The 9,359-nt window shown below is 42.9% G+C and overlaps 1 long non-coding RNA gene across 4 annotated transcripts in view; it reads right to left on the reverse strand.

Moving 5' to 3' along the window:
• Positions 1-9,359, reverse strand: part of LOC106529211 (uncharacterized) — a 15,518-nt gene that overhangs the window by 2,251 nt on the left and 3,908 nt on the right. The window contains exons 2-4 of one of the 4 annotated variants that reach the window (XR_001311608.1): positions 6,533-6,810; positions 5,117-5,213; positions 1,759-2,023 (exon numbers count right to left, since the gene is read on the reverse strand). This is a non-coding gene — a long non-coding RNA (uncharacterized LOC106529211). Of the gene's footprint in view, positions 1-1,758; positions 2,024-5,116; positions 6,811-9,359 lie in introns of all 4 variants that reach the window. The other 3 variants (XR_001311607.1, XR_001311605.1, XR_001311606.1) reach the window with 3 other exon arrangements.

Below are 9,359 nucleotides of genomic sequence, written 5' to 3' on the forward strand. Positions count from 1 at the left end.
CAGCCAGACTTTCTGGGGGGGGGGGCTTACGTGCCAGCGTTGAGAGGACCCCTGACACAGAGTTTCCCAATGCTGGCGCTCTTTGCTTGAGCAATGGGGGCAGGGTGCCCCAGCTGCCTGCAAACCCTCCCCTCCTTAGGAGCGCTCAGTCTGGGCAGGAGGGGTGCCGATGGTGGGGTCTGTGCAGACAGAACGGTGTCTGCACCCCTGCCAAAGCTCCCCCAGACCCTTACACACACACACACACACACACATCCCCACATATCCAGACACAAGCTGCTGGCTATGCCCACCCCCTCTCCTCAATCAGCTCGCAGCCCTCCCAGGCTTCTCATCATCTCATTAGCCAACGCCAGCCACTCCACTGTCTACTGTTTGCATTGTTTTGAGCTCTGCATAATTTACACAGTAAATTGAGAACTGCCCCTGCCCCTTTTTTTAGCTCAATCTACCACCTGTTTCTGGAGGCCCTGCAGTGATTAGTGCACACTTGGTTTGATACAGTTACCCCAGAACTTATCAGCAAAGCCAAGCGACGCCTTCGCTTTAAAAAAAATGCATTATCAATAATTCAAATGCAAAAAAAGCAACAACCGTGATTAGTTACTGTAAAAAAATGAGAAAAATGTGGAAAATAAAACTTTACGAAGTTTTATATGTTCATAAAAGAGGAAGAAAAACGTTGATGAAAAGTTTTTTATGTTTTCGTCTTTGACAAGTTTCTCTACTTGTTTTATTTATACCCACTGTTGGATTGCGCTTCTCTTTCTGAACCTTATTGTTATTTTAGCATAAACGTTCTCTCGCTGACCTTCACAAACACAAGCAGAGAGAGGGCCCTCTGTAACAAGAACAATACTCGACATTGTTTAATAGCTTTTTCTTACTAAATCAAGCCCAGCTGACGCTAAATGGTGTTTTGGTTTAAGCGGTTTAGTAAAGTTCGGAGCTGCCTTGTTAAAGTAATGCTGCACTGTAACGAGTTCACTCAGGGAGAACAATACTCAACTTGTCTGGGTATCAACTGCACTCCAATGCTGGACTCATCACTTACTATAAGAGAGGTTTTCCAGTCCTCTCTGTCTATCAGGCTCTCAGGTTTGTCACTTCCTTGCTTTGTGCAGGTTTTGTGCTGCATTGTCCTTGTATTTGAATGTGAAAAGTGACTCGTTGGTTTCTTCTGTTTTGACTGAGTATTGCCACTAATTTGTCCCCATTTAAAGCGAATATTAAAAATGAAAACTAAAAAGATGCTAAAGGTTGCAGCCATTACAATTTAATTCAAAACTATTAGGATTAATTTGTTTCCCCCATTAATACAGAACACATTTCACTTCTTTTAACTCTGCCTGCCTGTATGCACTCTGTCTTTTACACTGTCTATAGGGCACAGCCTTGTATCTCCAAAATGGCAGCCGCCGCCACCATGTCAGTGTACGAATATAAGGATGGCATGACAATTCCCAAATAGGAAAGCAAACCTGCCTCTTCAAGGACAGATGCCCACTGAAAGCCTCCTGAGAGCGGCATTGAGAGTGGAGTGATTTACCACACATACAAAACACGCTCCACCCACATCAACTCACCCTCCCCGCCATAAAATCAGCGCATCTTGAGAATTGTTAATGAACATATCTGAGAGAATTAAAAAGAAGACCATTGCCCGGTGGAGAGAGGAGAGAAAGGAGGGGCGCTGGGAGATGGAGGAGGGTGAGATGGAGAGTTATGGTGATGGGCACCGTGGGTTTGGCGTGTTACCTGCACAAACTGGTCTTCCTGCTTCCATTTTATGCCAGTGTAGCTCTAAGATGGTGGCGCGGGCTGCATTTCGCTGTACAGGAAAAAAAAAGGGGGGGCAGTCTGCTGAGGATGGAGTGGAGGAGAAAGAGAAGAGGAGGAGGAGGTAAGAGGCGATGCAGAAAAGGGCGATAAGAGAGGGAGGGCAGAATCAACAGCAACCCCTCCTCCTCCTTTCCTGTTTTCAGTCTTCTTTTGCCAGTTTCTTCCACACTGGTGACGTCCCCTACACACGGAACATGAACACAGAAAGTAGAGTGTTAGAAGAAAATTTAAATAATACAGTTGAACCCTTAAAATAAACATGTACAGTTGACAGAAGCATGCGTACACACACGAATCCGTGTACACACACGCGCACATGTGCGCACACACCTTTTCATGTCTGTTCTCATGGTACAGTCTGCCCCTGAGCATGCAAATGACTTTCATTATGCAAATGCATGCAAATCAGATCCAACCATCTGAGAATCAAGGGTGGGAAAGGGGGAAAAAAACTCGTCACAGAGATTGAATGAAAGAATGAAAGAGAAAAAGGGACAAGAGAAAAATCCTTTCGAGTGGCAGGAGGCAGTAGGTAAATGCTCCGTGGAAAACAAGTCGCAGTTAAGCTGTTGTTTTGTTATGACTTAAATTTTTTAATTCGTTCTTTTCTGCGGGCTTGTCATTTTCAAGGACATGAGTATATTTAGGTACGTATCGCCAAAGGCTTCTCCAGCATAAACAATACATCACTTACATTTAAGAACACAAATAATGCCCTGAATTTCTGTCAACACACATTTTGAGTCTGACAGCTACAATTAGGCATATGTTAAACGAATACTGAATATTAAACATCTATGGGAGCATAAACAGCTCCACACTCACCAGCTAAGCTAACTTCTATTTGATGTATTTGCAGTGGGAAAAAAATGAAGCATTTTTTTTTATTTCCTTTAAAGCTCAAAAATTGTACTCTCTTAGTTTGGGGGCGTCTTTTTTCATAATACTCTTTATGCATATGTACACAATGCAAAGCAATTGAAGAAAGCAAATTCTAAGGAAGCAAACGGTTATAGAACAGACTAAAGGGTTTTAATTGTTTTAAATCAGCATCTTCTTTAGTTCTTAATCACCTCCACCTGCACAGGCAAACTTGTGAATCTAAAATGCTGAAAGCACAAATTAGACAGCTTTCTAAATTCAATATTCTCAAGCAGGTGGAGTTTATTTCTTACAGGTTTTGGCTGTATGGTTCCTAAACCCTTCTATTCAAACTAATCAACAAAGTAAGCTGACTAATCGGTGAAAGGAGCTCTGGTTTTGCTAATACTCTAAGCCCGACAGAAAGGATCCTCCATTAGTTAACAGAATAAGGAGGCAGCTTTTGTCTCCGGGTGTCAGTAGGGGAAGGCCACATCTGAGAGCGGAATAAGGTGGTAAGACCAGGGGTGACGCGGAGTGTGAGAGAGTTGAGGTGGCTAAGCTGGGAGGGGAAGGACTACACAGGGGTGGGGTACTGCTGAATGGTGGCAAACCTCTCCTAATTGGCACTTGACATTTTTTTTGCCATTGGCACTGGAGTGGGCCAGCTTTCAAGCCCTCTCTGGGTCCTTGTTGGAAAAGTGCCTTATGCAAATGTATCGAACGGGCTCTATTGTGAAGCCGTTGATATTAACAGCTCACGCAACAATGAAATTGTGTGCTCACTCTGGACACGTAGGTGTGAGAGAGAAGCAGACAATGGTGACCAGAGCAGCTTCAGTCTGAAAAGACCCTCCATCGGATGCTTTGCCAAGTCATTTCAGCAGAATGGGCTTTTTCTGAGGACAGAGGCTTTCAGTAAAAGCTTTATTAATGACTGAAACAAACAAATGCATGCACTGTTTTGCTCTGGGTGTGAGAGTGTCTCTATTTGTAATGTTACTGAATGGCTTGATTTATTGTGATTGAATGTACTAAAGTTGTGAACAGAAAAGGCTTCACTCGTTCTTTCTGGAAGATAGTCCTCCTAAAACACCGCTGTCTCAGTTCTGAATGTGAAAATGTATTGTGCAACCCTGCACTACATCTCACATTTTCTCTTTTTCTTCATTGTTTACCTTTAACTTTCTCCCTTGGGTGGGTGCTTTTAGAGATCTAAAGATTCCTGCAGAATTCCCGTGGAGAAAAACGAACAGCTTCATTGCGAAGAAGCTCAGACGTTTTCCTTTATCGTAAAAAGACAATGCAGATTTTTACCTTCATTACTGCATAACTGAAACCCGTCATAGCCAACAGAGCAATGGGTCAGGCAGCAGCCACCGTCCGTGTGGTCCAAGGCAGAGTCAAAGTACACCTGTCTCTGCAAAGTTGCCAAACCTAATCTCTTTTGTCTGATGAGGCCCATTGACTTTGCAACTGCCCCACAATACATTCATTTCTCTGTGAGCATAGAAGGGTGGAGGGACTGTCAGTGTTGTAGAAAATAACAAGGTCTGGCTTTGCCCTCTGGCCCAACAGTGAAGCCATTTTCCAAGCCCTGTTGGGGTGTTCCGTCAAGAGAAAGAGAGGCGGAGAAAAGGGGGCAAGAATCACCGAGTCGCATTCAGAAAACTGTCTGGCTACTTGGACCCGGCAGGGCTGAAAGGGAGGAAAAGGGGTGCATTGTCTCTTGGTGACAAGTGGACTAGCTCTATTGACTGTAAAGTCTAGTGGTGTGGGGGCGAGTGGGACCCGACCACAATGGCTGTTTTTCTATTTGACACTTAGAGTCTAAATCTGCTTGCCTAGTGCATGAAAGCAAAGATAAACCCACCACCCTCCTCCTTCCCTTTCCTCTCCCCTGCCTTCTTTCCTTCTTCGCCGTTTCTCCATGCTCCTTCTTTCTATTTCAGACAATGCCAAGGGACACAGAAAAAAAAAAGCAGAGGCCCTAAGGTGGTTTTAAGGAACTTTCCCATCTCCATGCCATTTTAAGGGAGGAAGAAATGAAGACAGACTCTTCTTTGGGGTCCCCAGTGAGCAGTGTTAGTGATATAACTGTGCCACACACACAGCCAGAACAAAGCTTTGCACCATGACATGAGTCTCCCAAGGCACTGCTTAAGGTCTAAACACAATCTGCCCAAGACTTCAATGCACACACTCAGCTCTAACAGTACAACTGACACCAAGAGGAAGCAAAAGAAACAACTCCACAGTACTAAAGAACGTGTCTGTACCTTTTCAAAAGCACATTTAATATTACATATTTTAAGATAAACAAAAATGTAGTTTTTGCCTTTGTGTAATCATTAAGTCATGCCATGCCCACAAGCCTTTAATAATATTTATAAAAGGGGGGAAAATCGGCTACCTGACATACTAGAAAGTGACATCTCTGGTTGTCAGTTCCTGTCAAGGTCCTCGTTCCTCACTAGATGAGCCCAGAGCTCAAATGTCACACTCAGCACCTGCAATGCAGCAGGAAGGCACAATTTAACTGTGGGACTTGAAGAAATTGACATTTCAAGCTAAGGTTTACACAGAAATTTCTCTTTGCCCCTCCACAACAGTTTGAAATTTGTACCAGGTCAAGCTAAATATATCCAAAACCAAGGAGATCGTTTAGCTGAACAATGTTGAAACTGCAAACCAGTAAGTGGAATATGTCCTACAGTTGGGGTTTACTGCTAGGCTTGTCGTGACATAGCCTTGAGACCTCGTAAACAATTCTCGGCAGCCTCTCTCAGCTGGAGCGACCCTTCAGCTTTGATGGGCAGAACAAAAATCACACCTTCAATCAGCCATCAGAGGCCTTGAGGTTGAAGATCTGATTGACCAATTACTCCTCACCAGGAGCCCTGGCACAGATCCGAAAGGCTCGGATTGTTCGCTTCTTTCACTCGTGGACTTCGTCACCGGGGGTAGTTTCTGCTTGATTGGCCCTGGACCACTCCCCTTTCTGAGCCTTGCATCCACACAAACCAGCATTCAGCGAAATCTCATCAAGTCTTTCCACATGGTAGCACCTCATGGAATAGAAGGTTTAGCGCGACCCATTCAGAACCAAGCCAACTGACAAGTCAAATCAAACAGCTAGGACCCCCAAATCAAACATCTTTTCAGGCGTAAGCGTGAAAGGGAGTAGTTAGGAAGGACGGGGGGAAATCTAGAATGGCTAACTTAACAAAACTAGCCTCAAACAAATTCTTGTCTTAGGTTCCAAGCAAAACGAGACCCCAGATTAATCCGGAGGGAGTGTTTGTAAATCACACAATTGAATCAGTTAAGGCATACATGTATAATTCATTGCACAGCATACAGCTCCTATGTTAATAAAGGTCCACATTCTTTACACAGGTTCTCCTAACGCCAAAGATGCAAGCTAATACTTGGCCAAAAGACAAACATTTGCCAAACTAACTAAAAGACTGGATGTGCCGATGCAACGTTGTCAAAATCTGCTTGCTTTGGTAAATCAGTGTTCTTTTTTTTTTCCTCACAGCCATGTGATACTAAATCTAAGCCCCTGCATGCAGCTCCACATACAGGGATCATGGGGCTAATTAGATTAAAAGTGATCCTGTTGTACCAACCTTACTATTATGGATTACTGCCACTGGCTGTAGAGAGTTGCAAGTAATACAATGTTTGACTTAGGTGCCATAAAACTGTAGAATATTTGTAGTTGATGATTAATCACTACACAAAAAAGTACGTCAATGTGTAGTTAGTGAAAAAAAATAACTTCCCAGAGATCTAGAACAAACGGAGACAACTTGGGTCTTACCTTGTTCTGATTTATGATCCCATCTCCTTTGAAATGTTGTCCATCTTCTTTCCTTTACTGGTTCTTCACATGGATTTTGTGTTTTGTTTTGAAGTCAGGAGCGTTTGGGGTCTTGATGCCTTTCCAGGAGTGTAATGGGATTCTTGTTACTTTCGGTTATCTAGCTTTATGAAGAATGTACACCACTCATACAGCTAGATAACCAAAGATAACAATCAACCCCTAAGGCTACCCATCCTTTCAAACCCAAGGCAAAGCAACATGGGCCAAAATCTGACCTGAAGGCAAATGAGAATGTTGTTAGAAATCACACAAGGTTGAAACATTTTCTTTTTATTTTTTGATTCAAAATCTGACCTAGAATGTAGTTCATTCATTCATTCATCTTAGAAAAGATCTAAGTAGCTGAACCTAAAGATGTTACTCTTTTGGCTTGGGGCCTTTTTCCCTCAGACGTTCCTAAATACCCTGACCCTCATTTTATGATGTCATCAGTTCCCTTTAACCCCGCCTAAAAACCTTTTCAACCAATTGGAAGCCTCCCTTTGTCTTCCAAAAGCTCTCATTGGCTCACGAGTCATGCCTGTATATCAAATACTCCACACAACCAGCAAGGTGCACCTATTAAAAAACAAAACGCACAAGTTGTTGAACCAACCAAAACCGGTTATGGCACTGAGCTTCCCTTCTCCATCCTGGCGCCCATCCTTTCAGCATCTGCTGACTGGCTTCATGGGAGGATGATGGCTTCAAACGCCGCCCCCCCATGAAGACCCAAATGCATTTTTAAATTGAAAGAAGATCCTGGCTGTTTGAGTACAAAAGAAATGGGTTTGTCTTCATTTACATTATCGGCGCCAAAGCAGTTGGCTCGTGTTCAAGATTGGTACCAAGGCAAAGATAGACTATTAGGATTTAAGATGTTTCTGCACCAACATAAGACGGGAAACTCAAAGGTGTTATTTATGTCAGTATTTGTGCAGAAGGCAATGTAAAAATCAGCTTAAACGCACAAAAATCTCTGTCACATGTTCACATTTAGACAAAGCAGCAGCTCACGCGCAGGCACACATTCACTTTCACACATGCCGTGATGGCACATGGCATGAGGCCCCATCTAATTAAAGCTGTTCTGTGTGCCCAGATCCCTGTTGTGGCAGGCTCCTCCCCACAAAACGCCACCATCAAACGAAGCACTATGACTGAGAGAGCAGAGAAAGAGACAGAGAACGACAGGCGGAATGAGTGTGAGGCAGATGAGTCTGGGCAGAAATTAAACCAACCTGATTGATGAGATGCAGGTTTTATTAAAGATGGCTAAACTACCGTTAGTGTAAACTACAAATCTCACTGGCATTAATCTTCCTCCAGGTTACAGCTGATTGGCTGCTTTCTGAATACTTGTTTTAAAATTGTTGCAGTTTAGAAAGTTGTCAGCTTGACACATATCTTCAATGCGTATTTTATTTTATTTTCAAGGACACAGAAAGGCCTTTAAAAGAGCAAAATCATGCCTCAAGTCGCTGAGCGCTCCAAGACTGGATCTCACACACACACGCACACATGCTCACACACACGTGCACGCATGCACACAGTGTGTGTGTACTTTCAAATGTTTAGCACATAATTACACAGTAGGACTGCACAAAGTGACCCACTCTTAAGCTTAAATGAGCATTAGCACAAACAGCTCTCTCTCTCTCTCTCTCTCTCTCTCTCTCTCTCTCTCACACACCTCTCCTCCCTCTTCATGGCGTCTTTAGGTCATTAAAGGGTCAGATCAACAGAATAAGAGCAACAACAGTTTGGATGTATGAGCAGTACATGCTGTACCTGTACATGTGGTTTAATTATCCAGCTGTACTGCGTTTACACTTGACCTTACGTATTATGTTTCTACTCAAATACAATGTACTACAATTATTAGATGTAGTATGTGGTGAACTCCATTGACTTTTTTTTATAAAGACACTGAAGTTTATACTACTGTAAATACTTTTGTTTTTTTTACAACAAACTCTAGTCTGATCTAGCCTGGTAAAAACCAGACCCTGGTCCTTGACTTTGCTTCATACGAGGATCTGGACTCTCAGCTATAGAGAAGTGATTGTTGCTGGAGGGGTGGCCTCTGATGAGGTTTAAAATGATTGGTTCGGTTGGCCGCGACATATTTTGCATGTGCTGTAAACCAGGGGTTCTTAACCTTTTTGACCTTGGGGCCCAATTTATTGAACATAAAGTGACACGAGGCCCAGTCAGACATTACCAATGTATGGATCAAAATGATCGTTATTCTAAATCTTGGTTTAATTTTCATTGTATTTACATTATAACTAAACTATCATAACTAACATAACTAAATTAAATACACTTACAGTTTAAAAGTAAAACTCCTGTCAAATAATCNGGACTGGCTTCATTCACTTCCTCCACTGCCATTGCTAATAATGATGTTCTGTTCACGAACGATCCAAATCTTTTGAACGGCTCTTTACAACGAACGATAGGAGCCGAGTCGTGGACAGTAATGAGCCATTTGTAGTTTTATTTATTTTATTCCTTATATAATCTTTATGTTTTCATCCTTAAATTGCTCCCGCTTAGCTTTTTCACGGAAAACAGGAAGAGCAGTGGAGTACAGAAGCTCACGGGAAAGGGGGAGGGGGGTTTCTACTCGACAAAACACATGGTTCCACCCACGTAACATGATGACGTCATCACGTCGCTGTGCGTGATGACGTTTTTCACTACGTGATGAACTCTGATCTTTAGTTCTTTCCATAGATTTTCTGTTGGATTCAGGTCAGGTGATTGGCTGGGCCATTCC

This window comes from Austrofundulus limnaeus, unplaced genomic scaffold (assembly GCF_001266775.1).
Source record: "Austrofundulus limnaeus strain Quisiro unplaced genomic scaffold, Austrofundulus_limnaeus-1.0 Scaffold427, whole genome shotgun sequence".
NCBI classification, from domain to species: Eukaryota; Metazoa; Chordata; class Actinopteri; order Cyprinodontiformes; family Rivulidae; genus Austrofundulus; species Austrofundulus limnaeus.